The 18322-nt window shown below is 38.7% G+C and overlaps 1 protein-coding gene and 1 long non-coding RNA gene across 8 annotated transcripts in view; one reads left to right on the top strand and one right to left on the bottom strand.

Moving 5' to 3' along the window:
* NINJ2 (ninjurin 2) overlaps positions 1–18322 on the bottom strand; it is a 147919-nt gene that overhangs the window by 52901 nt on the left and 76696 nt on the right. Inside the window, exon 1 of one of the 7 annotated variants that reach the window (XM_069094190.1) lies at positions 5272–5714. The exons of 4 other annotated variants lie outside the window; for them this stretch is intronic. The gene's annotated coding sequence lies outside the window, so the exon portion shown is untranslated. Of the gene's footprint in view, positions 1–1072; positions 1356–5271; positions 5715–18322 lie in introns of those variants that run through there. 2 more of the 7 variants (XM_069094187.1, XM_069094189.1) reach the window with 2 other exon arrangements.
* LOC138165929 (uncharacterized) overlaps positions 1–18322 on the top strand; it is a 102861-nt gene that overhangs the window by 36501 nt on the left and 48038 nt on the right. The window lies entirely within an intron of this gene.

Below are 18322 nucleotides of genomic sequence, written 5' to 3'. Positions count from 1 at the left end.
AGATAGATAGATAGATAGATAGATAGATAGATAGATAGATAGATAGAGATATAGATATAGATAAGGAAATGGGGCCCAGAGTGGGGAAATTATTTGCTCACAAGGGCATACAGGACATTAACAGAGATGAGATTCAAACTCAAGTCCTCTGATTCCAGTTTCCTAAAGCATTTGCCATCATGACAAGAGATAAGGCTTTTGGTGGTAGTAACCAGACACCAAAGAAAAAATTACCTTGTAAATCAATAGCTCAGGAATGATTCCAGCAACTGAATTTGGAAAATGACTCAAGCCTCCTAGAGGTCATGGAGAGCAAACAAAGCAGGAAACTCATACATGCAGGGACCAAGTCTAGACAATGGCAGTGTGCCACTAGTCCCCACATGCTTGCCTGCTTCCTGAAGGGAAGAACCAAGAACTCTGAAGGACAGAGGGACCAGTAACCTCAGGAAGTCTCTGTCTCTCTGTTGCTGTTTTGAGGTGCCCTATAGAAAGACTTATTTTGAATGGTGTAGCTAGCCATCGATGTGTGAGAAATAGAATGCCTCAGAGAATCTCCTTTATGTCTGTGCCCCTAAAGCTATATTTGCTACAAAAATAATAATAACTCACATTTATGTAGCATTTCAAGGCTTACAAAATGCTTTCTTCACAACAACACTGCTTTTAAAATAAATTAAACTAAGGCTCGGAGAGGTGCCCAATATTGTAAAGATAGAACATATAAAAGCCTGGATTGGAACAGATCTTTCCTGACTCTAGTGCTGGTGCACATTCTATTATATCACCCTGTCTCTTCATGGATGGTACTGTACCTGACCTTGAAGAACTCAACATCTAGCAGGGAAGGATATTATGCACACAGAAATAAATATAACATAGCATAGCATGGCATAGCATAACATAACATAACATAACATAACATAACATAACATAACATAAGTAGCAGCAAGCACCGTAGCATACCCAGGGTGGCTGCCATCACAGGTTCCTAGAGCTGCTTTTCTAAAGGAAAACAACTCAAAATGGGTTAAACAATCTTACTTTAATCAATCAAACATATATCATTTACCTAGTTGAGCAGAAAAAGTCAGCACCCCGAACTTCAGAGAATGCAAACACGTTACAAGCAGAGGTTACAAGCAGACTGAGAAACAGATCAGCAGACAGGCTTCCAACTCTCTGACCATTACATCCATACCTAGTCAGTTACCAGAGAGGGAAACACCAACACCTGGGTTTTCAAAGCTGGGGGGCTCAACAGCTGCCCAGATTCTCATCTGATCAAAACACACAACTCTTCTCAAAGTGAGCCCCCAAAACAAAACCTCACTTCAGGATATATATAGCTTTCTCCTGGCTCAGAGAATGTCACAACCCTCTTGACCCATTGCCCAATCACAAAGAAACAAAGTATTGGCATTCCTGAAAAACATCCTCCTGCCACAGGCTCAATGTGACCACATTGAGCCTATTAGGGGGCAGAGTGTATTTTCAAATCAACAAAGGTTCTCAGAGTCACTTAAGCTTATCAAAGGGCCTAGGGGCAGGGAAGATCTCAGATTCCCATTCCCATAACAACATAATGTAATATAATATAACATAACATAATATAATATAATGATATAATATGATATCATATTACATTACAATGCATTGTATTATATTATATATTATAATAAATCATATGTATGTACATATAATATAACATGATATGATATACATTATTATAAAATATAATATAACAATGTAACATAATGTAATATAACATAACACAACATAACATAATATAATATAGTGTGATTTAGAATCAAACATTTTACATTTATTAAGCATTTATTGTTTGCAAAGCACTGTGTTGGTACTGAGGAACATAAACAATTTATATAAAACATAGTCCTTATCCTCAAGGCACTTGCAGCCTGGTAGGGGTGTAAGATGTCAGCATAGCTACAATAGATATGTAAGATCTGTCACTGTCATCCCAGGTCTTGCATTTATAATCGACTAGTGGCTCCATGAACTTGGGTATTTACTATTTACTGATAATGAATAAAAGTATTTACTGATAATGATAATGAACATACATATCTTTGATAATGAATGTTATGAGCACATATACATGCACGCTGATAACATGTTATAAACATACATAATAGCATACATGTGTTATGAAAAGAATTTATTGAAAGTGTATGTTATGAACATCTGGTACAAAACATCTCCCCTAACTCTGGGAAGTGCACTCTCCTCCAGGGAATCTCTGGGGAGAGTAGGTTCAAACTTAAAATACAATGGTAGTGAGGTATATGTGTAGAAATGTGGAAGGCATATATCTTGACTCATGGCTGAAGTCCTTTTCTCTTTTTGTGGAGTCCTCATGAAGTTCGCTCTCGGAAATGGCAACAGTGATGGACAGGAGGTGGGAGAACACAGGGGTACCCTTTCTGCTACTTGTCTTCAGGAATGAAGTGGGAATCACACTCTCAGCCCTCAACTATATTATAAATTAGCAATCACCAAAAGCATTTGGTCTTGGCTAAAAATTAGAAAATTTTTATGCTAGAAAAGGGAAACTTAGAAATAACGTAACTCAACCCAGTGAACCCTAAAATATAAATTACTTAGGAATTGCTAAGTAGATGAGCAATGGCTGAAAGAAATTAATCTTTGGACAATATCTTACATCATCATTCCACAATAAATTAAAAATGGATACACAACCCAATTATTAAAGATCACGCCATTAAAAAAATTAGAAGAGAAGCAGACCATATACCTATTACCACTATTAGCAGATGAATTCTTAACCAGACAAAGATAAAAACAATTACAAAAGACAAAATGCATAATTTTATTATATAGAATTGAAAAGCTTTTGCACAAATAAAATTAGTACCTCTAGGATAAGAAGGGAAGAGATAAACTGGGAACAAATCTTTGTATCAAATTTCTCCCAAACGGATTTGGTATCTTACATATATTGACAACTGACAGAAATACATAAGACCAAAAGTCATCATCCAATGAGCAAATAGCCTTCAAAAAAGTTACAAGCTATTAACAATGAGATGAAAATTGCTCCAAATCACCAATGATTAGAGAAATACAAATAAAAACAACTCTGAGGTTTCATTTCACACCGAGATAAATTGACAAAGAAGATAAAAGATGGGGATATTTAATGTTGGAGGGTGTATAGCAAGATGGGCACATTAATGCATTGTTGATAGAACAATAAATTAGTACAACTGTTTTGGAAAGCAATGTGGAATTTTGCAAATAAAGAGGCTACAATTTCCATACCCTTTATTTAACACAGAGATTCTATTACTAGGCATATATCCCAAGGATGTCATTGATAAATAGAAAAGTTCCATGTAGACTAAAATATTTATAGCAACACTTTCTGCTATAGCAAAGAATTGGAAACAATGTAGATGCCTATCCAAATTGAGGTGCATGAATGTAATGGAACATAACTGTGCTGTAAGAAAATGATGAATGTGATTAATACAGAGAAGTATGGAAAGATCTACATGAAATGATGCAGAGTAAAGTAAGCAGAACCAAGAAAGCAATGCACACAATGACTACGACAATGTCTATAGAAAGAATGTTGCAAATTTCAAAGATAAAACTTGACCTAAAAAGAGATGTGAGAAAACAACTCCCCCTTCTCCTTTGCAGAAGTGGGAGGGGGGAGGGCAGGGGTCCATGGTGTGGAACACTATCTGCTGATCTTTTTTCTCTTTAAAAAATTATTATATATGGAGCAGCTAGATGGCACAGTGAATAGAACACCAGCTCTGGAATCTGGAGGACCTGGGTTCAAATCCAGCCCCAGACACTTGACACACTTACTAGATGTGTGACCTTGGGCAAGTCGCTTAACCCCATTGCTTTGCCTTCCCCCCTCAAAAAATTATTATATAACCCCAGTCCCCAAATCCATTGGTATGGAACTCTTTCCTCATTGGTAGAGATGAATGTCCTGCCCTGGGGGGGGGGGGGTGGCGGGAGGGGTTGGAGTTGGTGAGCTTCACCCTTTTCCATCTTCTTAGGTCTTCAGATCTTTAAGTTTCAAGTTGCTTCAGTTTCTAAAGGGAAGATGGAAGAGGTCAACCCCACTTTGGGTTGCTAAAGGAAAAGACTTGGAGAAGTCAACATGAGAAGAGCTGGTAGTCTTCTTCACGTCCCTGTCAACAGCTGGCTACATTAGAGGCTGCAGAGAGTTTCCCTGGGTAAGATCCAGAACTCTCTCTCTCCTGATTGAGTTGCATTACCTCACTCCCAATAGCAGAGCTGCTTTACTCCATATTATTTTTTATATATTCTCCTATTTATACATTCTCCAATTTCTGTTCTGCTTCAGTTTGGACAAATGGGTTCCTTTGCTATTCACCATGTGTGTTCTTTATTAAACTGGTATTCAGTGGAAAGGGAGTCAAACCTTGAATATAAAGCTTGGCATCCTCCTTCCCCTCCAATAATGATTGACAGCAATAATAAGATAGATTGAATTGGATAATATACCCTAAACTAAAAATATAGGCAGCTAGGTGGCACAGTGCCAGACCTGAAGTCACAAAGACCCATCTTCCTGAGTTCAAATCTGAATTCAGATACTTCCTAGCTGTGTGACCCTGGGCAAGTCATTTAACTCTGCCTCAGTTTACTCATCTATAGAATGAGCTAGAGAAGGAAATGGCAAAATGTTCCAGGATCTTTACCAAGAAAACCCTAAATGGGGTCACGAAGAGTTGGACACAACTGAAACAACTATACAAGAAGACTAACAATATCTAAGGGAGCACAAAGATATAATTCTAGCCTAGTAGTCCCTCTCTCTCTGAGGAGAGCATAGTGTCCTCTCAATTTCCTACTTCCCCTCCTGGCAGGAATTAAAGTCTGTCTTGGAAAAGGATGGTGGGAGAAGCAGCTAGAGTTATCTATTCTGGCTCTAGCTTTAAAAACCTTTAACTGATTATATCTCTGATTTGAGCTCTGTGTTTATGAACCAAGTGTAAGAGCCATCATATTGCATTCCAAAAGCAGATTGAGACTCCCACCCTTACTAATGTCTTTTCTTTAAAAAAAAAAGTATGTTTTATTGATTTTCTTTTCTTTTTTTAAACTATAACTGTCACTTTCCATTGACTGCTGCTCCCTCTTCCCTCACAAAGAGCCCTCCCTTATAACAAATAAGAGTACTTAAACAAAACAAATCAAAACATGGACCATGTCTGAAGATGAACACCTCATTGTTACCTCTAGTCCACTACCCTCTGCTGAGAGGTGGGGGGCGTGTTTCACCAGCAGTCTCCTGAAGCCATGGTTGATCAGTCACTTCATTGATCAGAGTTCTGATGTCTTTCAAAGTCCACATTATTTTGACCATCATATAAATTGTTCTCCCAGCTCTGCTTATTTTATTCTGCATCGTATAACTCTTCCTTAATTTCCTGGAATTCTTCATATCTTTTATGATGAGATATTGCATTACTTTTACATACCATAATTTGTTCATTTGCCCCAATTAATGAACACCCACACCATTTACAGTTTTTTGCTACTATAGAATGTGCTGCTCTAAGTACTTTTGCATGTAAAGAACCTTTCCCTTGCGGTGCCTTTGACCTTCTTGGGGCTTATGCCTAGTAATGGTATCTTTGGATCAAAGAATACATACAGGGTAGTGACTTTGAGCTTCCCTGAACAGCATAGCTCCCCAGCTTGTCTCCTCTCACCTCTGTCTTGCCAACAGCAACTGGCCAGGGTAAAAATAGGACCTGTCACACACAACTGATGGGCTTCTCGATTCAACAATTGTTCAGCTGCTGACTGTTGATACTTTATTCTTCCTAGGCGCCATCGCTAGAGCCCAGCTGCTAAGGACAGGTGCTATGGCTTGCCAATACTCTGTGGGTATTCTGACTCTTTAGTTTGGAAGGAATTTCAATTATAGTAGCCTCCAAATGAGTAATATGTTAGAGATCATTATATTGCTAATAATAATAATGTGTAGCATTTATACAGTACGTTAAGGTTTACAAAGTGCCATACATATGTGACTTCACTTGATCTATGGGGTAGGTAATATTATTATCCCCATTTCACAGACAAAGAAACTGAGGCAGAGTAGTTAAATGATTTATCCAGGGTCACACAGCTAGTAAGTATCTGAGGCTAGTTTCTTTCAATGCTCTATCCACTACGCCAATTATTGAAGTAGAACTTCTAGATGGCTCCCTCACTTCTGTCTAATGAAACAATTCAGTGGAGTGGAAAGAACATAGAAAAGCTAAGAAAACCCAAGAAAAGCTGGGATAGTATTTTGACTTTACTACTTACTAGCTGCTAGGCAGCTAGGTGGCGCCATAATACATAGAGTCAGGAAGACCTGTGTTCAAATCCAACCTCAGATGCTTACTTTGAGCAAGTCACTTAACCTGTTTACCTAGGAAGCAGCTAAGTGGCTCAGTGGATAGCGTTGGACCTGGAGTAAATGCCTGAGGCCAGATTTGAATTCAGGAAGATGAGTCTTCCTGACTCAAGAGGCAGTGCTCTCTACCCACTGTGCCATCTAGCTGCCCTCTGGAGGGCCTGAGTTCAAATTTGAGCATAGACACATACTAGCTATGTGACCCTGGACAAATCACTTCATGATGTTTACCTCAGTTTCCTCAAATGTAAAATGAGCTGGAGAAGGAAATGGCAAATCACTCCAGTATCTTTGCCAAGGAAATCCCAAATGGGGTCACAAATAGTCAGACACAACTGAAAAACAACTTCTTGACTAAAGGCCCAGAGCTCTATGCACTATAGTACCGCATAGCTGCCCCCATAAACTTCTATATAGATGTGAATTATTATTTACTGGCTGTATGTGATCTTTAGCAAGACATTTAAACTCTTTGGTCCTCCATTTCCTCATCTGTAAAGTAGGAACTTTATAATACCTGCCTTTCCTACCTCTTAGTTTTGTAAAATCAAATGAGTTCATGTATGTGTGAAAGTACTTTGAAAAGTAAAAAGTGCTATATAAGGTATTTTATAGGCCAAGGCAATAACTTAGGGCACTGGAAAGTGGGGCAGTGCCCTTTTTATGGGTGCTAATGTCTCAGCTAAAAGTTTTCCTGTCTCTCAACATACACACACACACACACACACACACACACACACACACACACACACCATTATGTTTTTTACAGGGTCCCTTCTTGTAAAATTCCTGTATGGCCTTCACATGGGTGGATATCATAGAGTAAAAAGTAGCAAAAAGCACCCTGTTACTCACTGACCTCTCCCTAATCCCTCAAGCCCTTCTTATCTCATTAAGGACCAGGCTGGGACTCTGCCAGGTTCTCTGTGAGCCTGCCTCTGCTAGATTCGGAGGCTCAATTTCTCAGGAATAGGATGGAAGGGGTGTTGTCAGTACATCAGTATAACAGTAGGTCCTTCTAAAAGAAGTGTGTCATCTGGGCATAATATTAGCATGTGAAATAGCCTGCCTGTTTAAAAACCATGACTGCACTTGCTTTTAATAAAATGATCCTATGATTTCTCCCTGCCTGGCCCATTCCTTCTCCATGGTCACTAATTCATGAGGCTGAAGGAAGCTAGGCATGTGACAGATGGTGTCTAGTATGTATTACAATTATTCTGTGGCATTCTGACCTAAAAGGGGATGTTTATATCGATGCTTATTGACTTCAGACTTTTCATAGTATTATAAATCTAGACAGGGAAGGAAACTCAGAGAATATATATTCAAATTCTCCCCCCACCCTTTTTTTTTTAAAACAAATGAGAAAACCGAGGTCCAGTGATTTGCTTTTAGTCACATAGTTAGTAAACATTAGAGGCAGAATTTGAACTCGGGTCCTCTGACTCCATATTAAAGTAAAATGCAAAAGTCCTAGTTTTGATATGGAGTCAACCAGTACAATGTATCTTGCAGGTTGTTATATACAATGTAAAGAAGCAAAATATTTTTCTTCAAAAACCATGGGATAGGGGGATGGGGGAGGGGAGAAGAGCCATATACAGCATGAAGGACTCTCCTGTGTTGCAAAACTTAAGAATTAGTTGGGACTTTTTTTTTAACAGTGTCCTTAGTCTCCCTAGACTTCATTGAATTGCTCATTATCTAATCTTAGAATTTCAGTCTGTTTAGTTCCCTAAGAAGTCAGAATCTTTGAATAGATCTAAAGAGAGAATTCTTGTTTTTGACAGGTTAGATCTTCCCTAAAAGGTGTGTCCACATTACCGTTGTTAGCCTCATTCAAAACTACTTGTGAAAATTGTGTACCTTTGTTCTTTAGCTGCTGCAATGTTTTTCATCTTTTAATAATTACTATAAAATGTGAGTTTAAATTTGCCCAAATTGGGGATATTTCTGATTAACAGAGGCCAGAATAGCTCTCCAAAGGAATGCTTGTACATTAAGAACTGTCTCTGGTGGATTTTAATGAAAATATAAAGTCCTTTCACCAAAACTGTAATTATTATTTTCCCCTTGAGCCTGAGGAGGATAATGGTGTTTGAAGGGTCAGAATGGTAAGAGGGATAATGTAGGTTCCTCTTTCCCTGTGTCCTGCTTCCCCTTGGAAGTTTCTGAGAAGAGGAAACAGATTGGTGTGACAATGGGAGAATGGGAATGCAGGGCTTTAGAATCCACTATTCTTCCTGTCTTTAGGAAATATTTCCTGTCAGCCATTCTGTTCTACACAGTGCTGAAAAGGGTTTTGCCAGCTTTTGTCATTTATGCCCTTGAAATGGAGAACTTCCAGGAGACCTATGTAGGTGGTGACCACTGACCACTACTCTACTGCTCCCTCAGTGGTCTGCCCTGTGATCCACACAGTCTAGCAGAGGTTGAACAGGGAGCCAGAGCAACCAAGTGGAAGACATAATTTAGAGAGGGAAGTCTGAAACAGGCCCAAAAATAGCTTCCAAGAAAACCTCAGCAGGTAAGGTGGCGGCCAGCAGATCAATTCAACCGCTGGCACATCCCCTGGTTTCTTCCTTGCTTTCACTGTTTCTTCCAGTCTAGGACCCTGGAAAGCATATTCCCTTCTCTCCTTTCTATTACCTAGTGCACAAGGGGCTGTGATATGTATGATTGGCCAGAGGCCCAGAGCAGGAGTCCTTAGTCTGTTTCTTTGTCATTTTCTTCAATGTTAAATAAACTCCATGACAAAAGAAAGTTGATTGCTGTGTCATATAAACATAGCGGTTTGAGACTGAGCCAAGAAGCCTCCTAGCTGTAGGAATGGGCTATTTTTTGTATCAACATCACCAAGAAAGCCCCAGATGGGATCACAAGAAGTCAGACACAGGTGAAAAATGACTGAACAACTAGATGAGAATTCAGAGCCCTAGAATCCAAAGCTTGGTCAGCAAGGCTCCTTTCTAGCTGGGCTGTTTGATGCTGTTCATTTTCTTTGGGGTAGGAGCTTTGTGCCGCCATACTGGAAGGGACCATTTGACCCTGTATCAGAAGGACCTTGGGGGCCTTGCCACTTGGGGAGACAAATTATATATAACACTCACTCATGAGTTAAATAATAAAGTGACATCCTTTCTTTTTTTTTAGAGGGGGGAAAGCAGGGTATTTGGGTTTAAGTGACTTGCCCAAGGTCACACAGCTAGTAAGTGTTAAGTGGCTACGGTCAGATTTGAACTCAGATCCTCCTGACTCCAGGGCTGGTGCTCTATTCACTGTGCCACCTAGCTGTCCCAACACCCTTTCTTTCAATGGAGGGTAGCACATGAGCTAGTGTGGGCTGTTACATTAGCACTTCATGCATCACATAAGGTAGCCACCAAGTACTTCCTCAGCCTCTGCCTGTGTCACCTAAGTAAACTACCATTATACAGTTGCCCAACAGTAAGTTTATGATGGGGAAACTGGTATAGTAGAAGGGGAGTTATGGGAGTCATATCAAGAGATATGGTGATGCTAAGGGAATTTCCCTATATTCTCATTTTCTAGGAAGACTGGAGGCAATGGAGGAGGAAGGGTATATTAGGTATTACTTATCTGAAGGAAGAGAACAATGGAATGTTATCTCTAAGTATTACCAGACTGAAAACTATTTGGAGGATGGAGTTTGTGTCTTGCTTCATCTTTTCTATCCCAAACACCTAGGCTGCCTCATTCAGAGTAGGCACTTAGTAAATGTTATCTGAATTGAATTAAATAATCCATCATAAATTCCTCAAAGGCAAGGAGGCTGCCAGTCATCATTTCCCTCACCAACTGACACATTGCTTGTAACATCATAAACACTTATTTGTCATTGAATGTTGAAGTGGCCCAGTATTGCTGAATAAAGACAGAATGAGGGTGGAGTCAGGATGATACGAAGTGACCTTCAACAAGGCGACCAGATCCTTATCCCCTTTTTCTATTGTGAAAGACCTTTTTTTTTCTCCTCTATGGATTTTTTTTTTCTGTTTCACTTAGAATAGGAGGAGGGCCACTTGGGAGACAAATTAATATCTCATCTATAAATACATTCATTTCACAAGTTCCCACAAGTGGACTATCTTTAAGCTGCATATGTAATTGTGTAGATGGGTATTTTGGTTCTCACACTTAGAGACTGTCCATTTCACTAGCCCTGTATGTGTTTGTAAACTCTCTTACAGCTGCTCAGTTGCATGGGTGCAGGGGTGTACAGATAGCATTTTGGCATCAGTTTGATCCCAAGTATGCTCAAGGGCATTTCTACACGGATAATTGGCTTAAGCACAGGTGCTTCCAGACTGCCTTAGCCTACAGTTACCAAGTAGCTCTGCGTGTCTGCAATGGAACCCTGTTCTCCCCTTCATTCTCCTCTTCTGCCCAGTCCCTCCCATACCAACAGGAGGCTGCTCAGGAAGAGGAAGCTGGCTCATGGAGAAGATGTATCTGCTGCCCAAACTTGCCCAGACAAGGAAAGAGTTGTGCCAAGGGTGTGACTGGTGCAGCCCAAACTAAGTGAGCTAAGCTAGTCAGTGCCAAGATGAGGGTCTAAGAGCCTAGGTCCATAACCTGCTGCTTTCGGCTAGATCTCATAGACCCTTGGTTGACCTTAACCTTTTGTGTAAAAAGTATTGACCCCATTCCATGACTGCTGCCTACTAGGCTAGCCAGCCTACTGAGTCATTTACTAGTTAATCCCCATTATGCCCCTGGGTTGCAAGAGGGTCTCTACTGCACACTTGATTCTGGATATTCCACTTTATATTTTCCCTAAGTCATCTTCATTACTTCATTCATTCATTAATGACTGCTGTCCTCCTCAGGCATCACAGCACTTTATTTGAATTTCCCTTATCCACATATATTATTGTGTATTGTTATTTGTCTTGGTGTCATATCCCCTTACTTGACTGAAATAATAATAAATCTCATTTATGTTTAAGGTTTGCCTAGCACTTTCCTTACAAAAAACCTGTAAGGAAAATAGGAAAAGAATTACTATCTCCATTTTACTGATGAGGAAACTGAGACTCTAAGAGTTATGCCCCCACAGCTAAGTATCTGAGATGAGAATTGAATCTACATTTTCTAACTCCAAGTCATAGAATCTTAAAGGTAGAACAGAACTTAATCCATCTAAATTTGAGGCAGCAAGGTGGTACAGTGAATAGAACACCAGGCCTGGAGTCATGAAGTCCTGAGCTCAAATCCAGCCTTAGGTACTTACTAGCTATGTGACCCTGACAAATCACTTAAGCTCCCAGGGTTGTTAGGAGGATCAAATGAAATAATATTTGTGAAATTCTTGACATATAGTAAACACTATAAGAATGTTTGTTATTATTATTATTAGTGCAACTCATACTTGAATCCTTTCTACTGGGTGGCTAGGTGGCACAGTAAGTAAAGCACCATCCCTGGACTCAGGAGGACCTGAGTTCAGTTCCGGCTTCAGACACTTAACACCCAGACAAAAAAACTAGCTGTGTAACCTTGGGCAAGTTACTTAACCCCAATTGCCCTCCAAAAAAGCAAAAAAAAAAAAAGAATCCTTTCTACAACATACCTGACAAGTGGTCATCAAAGTGTTTCTTGAGTACCTCCAAGAGGAAGGAAATTCACCTCTGAAAACAGCTCCTCCTCTTTTAGACACCTCTAATTATTAGCTTTTCCTCACAAAAATCTGAATTTGCTTCTTTATCACTTAAATCTATCCTTTGCTCCTAATTCTGTTATTTGGAGACAAGTAGACTAAATATACTTACATGAATAAGTCCTCTTCCATACTACAGTCCTACAAATGCTAGCAGAAAGCTATCAAATTATCCTGAGTCTTTGCTTTCTGTGCTAAACATCCTGCTTCTTTTTCAAACATATTTTTTTCAATAAGAAATTTTTTTCCTTTCACCTTCCCTGATAGGGGAAAAAGAGAGAAAACAAAATTCTTAAAATAAATATACATAATCAAAGAAAATAAATTTTTGCATTGGCCATGTCTGAAAAATACCTGTCTCATTCTGTATCTTGAGTCCATATGTATATGAAGTAGTACGTAGCACACTTCATTATAGGTCCTCTGGAATTGTGGTTGTTATTGCACTGATCAGAGTTATGAAGTCTTTCGAAGTTGTTTGTCATTAAAATGTTAAAATTAGTCTCCTGGTTCTACTCATCTTACTCTGTATCAGTTCGTAGAAATCTTCCTAGGTTTCTCTAAAACCATCTCCTTCATCATTTTTTACAGCACAATCATTTTTCCATTACATCCATACACTATAATTTGTTTAGCCATTCCCCAATTAATAGGTACTCCCTTCATTTCCAGTTTTTTGCCACTATGAAAAGAGCTTATATTAATATTGTTTGTTCCTATGGGCCCTTTTTCTCTCTTTCCTCTCTTTGTATATGTGCCTAGTAGTGGTATGGTATAACTGGGTAAAAGGGTATTTATAGTTTAGTAATCTTGAGGGTATAGTTCCAAAATGCTTTCTAAAATGTCTGTAACCAATTAATTATACCTGTTCTCCTGTGACCTATCCAACATTCCTCATTTTTATTTTTTTTTGTCAGTTTTGCCAATCTGACAGGTGTGAAGTAGAATCCCAGAGTTGTTTTAATTTGTATTTTCCTAATCATTAGTGATTTGGATAATTTTTTAAAATATGACTAGTGATAGCTTCAATTTCTTTGAAAATTTCCTATTCATATCCTTTGACCATTTATTAACTGATATCCAGTTTCTTCAACTGATTATCACATTTTGTGAAGTCCAACACTTTACCAAGTACGCTACCCAACATAAACTGAATGAAAACAGGGAATGTGTCCATTAAACTTTGTTTCTTCCTTAGTACTGAGTATTGTGTACTGTGTGCCCTTAAAAGTTATTTCCTTGAATTGAACTCCCTGTATGAAAGCTGCTGAAGCCTTATTTTCTGTGCATAATTAATTCAATGGAATTGGTCAATGCTACCAAGCAGGTAGACTAGTTTTATCCCAAACCCTTTATCCTAGTGAACCCAATTGAATTGAGCTCTGATAAGAGAGATTGTTCAGGAAACCAGTTAGGACATGCCTTAGGCTTGTATCTTATAGTCATGTAGGATATTAGAGAAACAGACTGATCCTGGTGAACTAAAGGATTTAAAGACCTTCAAAAATCATCTAGTCAGATTCATTCCTATTACAGATGGGGAAATAGAGTCCCAGTGTACCCAGAGTCACACAGGGAATCAGTAAAAGAGATGGGATTCAAACTCAGGTCTTCTAACTTCAAATTCATTGTTCTATTTCTTCTATCTATCTAGATCTACATCTACATCTATATCTCTGTTTTCAGTTAATTCTGGAGCTTAATATGATGTTGATGTCAAATTATCAACTTGCTTCCCCAGGATATGAAGGGTGGTTGGGTAGTTCTGAAAATATTTTTTTTGAAGGAGGATAAGAGATTTAGATGAGAAAGTTGCTAAGAAGGAAGAACCACTGTCTTCTGGATTTGCTCAGATGTTAGAGGGATCTTTAGCAAGAAGGATCTTAGGACTGTCCTCTCAGAAGAAAACAGAAAGGCCATGGTGAGACGACCCTGCACCAATTTAGAAAAACAAGACAGCACAGGGGGTGGGAGAGGGAGAGGAGGTGTGGAGATGTATATTATCCTAGCAAACAAGTTCTAGCTCTATCTGAGAAGTCCAGTGAAGTTAGTCAACCTGTGTGTCAATGTAGGAAATAATTAGGGATACTGCCTGTCAGGTGTGGCAATTGGCTGATGAGTGAGTGAGTGAGTGAGTAGCCGTCAGCATCCAGGAATGATGGCCAACCTAGGGAATGTGGAGCTAATTCTCTCTTTCTTAGCAACATGCTCAGCTATAACTTTTCAAAAGTAGGTCAGAAGGAAATGATCCTGCTTAAGAAGCTTCTAATTATTTTCTCAGGCATAAACCTGTACTGCATGGGACAGGACAAAGAAGGGGGTGGGAAGGATGAGGAGAAAGTGGTGAGGAATAGCATTCCTTCTATTCCTGGCAGGAATGAGGATATTATGTTCAGTCAGCTTTCCTGCTTTGGCAGGAAGCCTAGCTCCCATGGGCAGGGGTATAGGGAGGGAGGAGATAGATAGCCTAGTATGGGGAGCTACATAGAAGAAAAAAAAGCAGGTTTAGCTGTAGGAAACTGGTTGGCCATCTCAAGTCACTAAGGGATATGGATGAAGTGCCCTGGGATAAAATCTATTAAATCCTAGAACTGTCAAAAGTCTTCATTTCTTAATTATCTAGAGTGAATAGAATTGCCCTAGGTACTTCAAGATCATTACAGAAGAAAATAAACATTCCTGACTGGTAGGAGTTTGTGCTGTGGGATCCCCAAGGAATCTTAAAACCATTTATAGGAATTCTATCTTCTTCACACATCTTACCACCATCAAATGATTGCCCTAGTGATTGGTGCCTCCAAACCTCTCCTTCTGTCTGTTTGAATATCCTCATAACTCCCTCTGTAGTAATAACTCCAAAGCATTTTCACATCTTGTGTAGTACAAAGAACATTAGATCACAATGTTTGGGGAATGACTGAAAAAAATTATGTCATATGAATCAAATGGTGTGTGTTACTACAATGGAAGCAATGAAAAGAATGAAACTTTTGGTGAATTGTGAAGACTTGTATGAAATGATGCAGAGTGAAAAAAATCAGATAGTGGAGATAGAGGAGGATAGCCTTCCTCCAAGAAGGACTTGGCATGCTAGCTAGGGTCCATGAGGTCATGAGGAGTCAGGCACAACTGAACAACAACGAAAGCATCAGAAGCAAAAGAACAAGATACAAGGCTCTCCTGGCCCCACTTCTATTCTCTTTGTGTGCCGACTTGATGATCTCATCAGTCCCCATGGGTTCAACTACGATCTTTATTCAAATGCCAGGCATTGGGCTAAGCTCTGGTGATAGAAAGACAGAAACACATTCCCAGGCCTCAAGGAGTTCACATTTTAATGATGGGGACAGCATATAGATGGCTATGTACACATGAGACACATACCGTGTAAATGGGAGGCAATCTCAGAAGGAGGTGGTGGTGGCAGATAGAGGAATCCAACCCTAACTTCTCTCCTGAACTCACATACCTAACTGCTTCTTGGCGATCTCAAACTTGATGCCCCTTAGACATCTCAAACATAATGTGACCAAAACAGAATTCACTAGCTTTCCCTTCCCCTCTTCCAAACTTTCCTATTATTATCAAAGCCACCACCATCTTCCCAATTACTGAGGCTTTCAGTCTCTGTATTCTCTCCAACATTCCACTCAAATTCACTCCATATATTGAATCTGTTGCTAAATTTGGTCATTTCTGCCTTGACAGCATCTCTTGTATTTGTTTCCTTACCTCCAATCACATAACCACCACCAATGAAGGTCCTGAGTCCACATACCTGGACTTTTGATAGCCTGCAGGGTGGTCTTCCTGCCCTGTCTCTCCCCACTCTAATTCATCTTTCACTTCATTGCCAAAATGTCCTTCTTAAAGAATAGGTCTGACCATGTCACCATGCTCCTCACTGAGGGGGGTTTACTATTACCTCCAGGATCAAATATAATAGCCTTTGCTTGCCACCTGGACTATTCTCACTCCCTATTTCAACCTTCTGTCCTCTCTGGTTTTCTTTAAGACTGACCTCAAATCCCATCTTCTGCAGGAGGTTTTTCCCAGTCCCTACCACCACTGCTATTAGTGCTTCCCCTCTGGAATTACCTCCCATCTACTATATATATATATCTTATATGTATATAGTTATCTGCATGCCATTTTCATCATTAGAAGGTGAACCCCTTGAGGTCTGGGACTGTGTTTTTGCATTTCTTTGATTATTAGTAATTTGGAGCATCTTTTAATATGACTGTTGATAGTTTGTATTTCTTCCTTTGAGAACTGATAGTTCACATAATTTGACCATTTATCAACTGAAAAATGGCTTTTACTTTTATAGATTTTAATCAATTCATCACATATCTTGGATATCAGATCTTTATGAGAGGAATTACTGGCAAAGATTTTGCTCCTGGTTAACTTATGCCTTTAACATTTTAATTCTATTGGGTATTTTTTTGTGAAAAACTTTTTTAATTTTATGTGATAAAATAATTCCCATTTTATCCTCTTTGCTGCTTTCTCTATCTTTTGTCTGTTAATAAACTCCTCTCTTATCCATAGTTGCAAAGAGTATTTCCTTCCTTTCTCCTTTAATTTGTTTATGATGTCAGTTTTCATGGATAAGACCTATAGAGAAGATAAGACTGGATATGGCATATGATGTAAGATATGAGTCTAAATGTACTTTCCGTCATATCACTTTCCAGTTTTTCCAGAAGTTATTTGTTTAGTTGGCTTTATCAGAGAGTAAGTTCTTAATCCAGTATTTGCACTAATTAGGCTTATCAACCACTATGCTGCTATGTTCATTTGCTTCTGTGTGTTGTGTACCTATTTTTCTACTAATTGACTTCTTGTTTTTGAACCAATACCAAATAGTTTTGATAATTGCTACTTTTTAGTATAGAATTTTGTAAAAGTGTATGCATAGGTAAGAAATATATGTATATATATATATGTATATGTACATATATAGTAAATATACACATACACACTTTTTTTTGTTTCAGTAGTCACTAAAATCTACCATATTTAGCTTTTCTAAAATTCTATTTAGGGCTTTAACTTTTATCTTGTTTATCTTTTTTTTTTAATTTGTCTAGATCTGAAGAGAGTATATTGAAATTACCCCTTATAATTTTTCTGCCTATTTCTCCCAGCAATTCAATTAACTATTCCTTTAAGTATTTTGATGCTACATCATTCAGGGTGTGTGTGTGTGTGTGTGTGTGTGTTATTGATGTTGCTTTGCTGTCTAAGGTGTCTTCTTTTTGTCTCTTTTTCTAGTCACATCTCTTTTTACTGTGGCCTTTTCTGAAATTGCTAACCCTGTGTTTTTTAGTTCAACTGAAGCATAATACATTTTGTTATCTCCAGACAGCTAGGTGGTACAGTTGACAAAACTCTGGGCCTTCATCAAATCCAGTTTTGGACACTTACTAGCTTGTGATCCTGGGAAAGTCACTCAATTACTATTTTCCTCAGTTTCCTCAACTGTAAACTCGTATATTAATAGCACCCACATTCCAGGATTGTTGTGAGGATCAAATAATATTTGTAAAGCATTTAGCACAGTACCCAAATATAGTAGGTACTTAATAAATGCTTATTCCTTTTATTATCACTTCCTTTCTCCCTTTATGTTAATTTCTTTGTTTCATATATGTTTCCTCTAAAAAACAAATTGATGGATTCTGGTTTCTTATCTATTTTTATCTTCTTCTTCCATTTTCTGGGTGACTTCATTGAAGGAAACTTCTTTTCACTTTCTTACTGGTTTGTTTAGGGAAACTCCTCAATTTGATCTTGCTTCCTTAAACATAGTATAATTTGTAGGATAATTTTGGTTAGGAAGTTCTTATAGAACTTTAGGAATCATTCTCCTGATCATACCTTCTTACGACCACTTTTATCCACCCACTTAACTGAGTACCAGGCATGTAACAGGCACTGAAAAATGCTTGTTAAATGAAAGAATATTAATTCTCTGTTACAACTTCTGTCAGCACCCTGAACTTCTGCCCTTTGCACAATTCCCAAATTTGAGATGATCAAGACATCAACCCCAAAGTGCACCTCTTATACAGGTGGTGATTGGCTGACTCATGTCCCCATCTGCTGACTCCACACTAAAACCTCTTACAGAGGTTTTTCGCAAGGCCAACCTTACAGAAGTTACTTCATTTCTCTGGGCTTGA

Source organism: Petaurus breviceps, unplaced genomic scaffold, assembly GCF_028583685.1.
Source record: "Petaurus breviceps papuanus isolate PSGF00001 unplaced genomic scaffold, PetGlider_PUasm1.0 216, whole genome shotgun sequence".
NCBI lineage: Eukaryota > Metazoa > Chordata > Mammalia > Diprotodontia > Petauridae > Petaurus > Petaurus breviceps.
The sequence above is the reverse complement of the archived record's forward strand: the minus strand, read 5'-3'. Positions and strand labels throughout refer to the sequence as shown.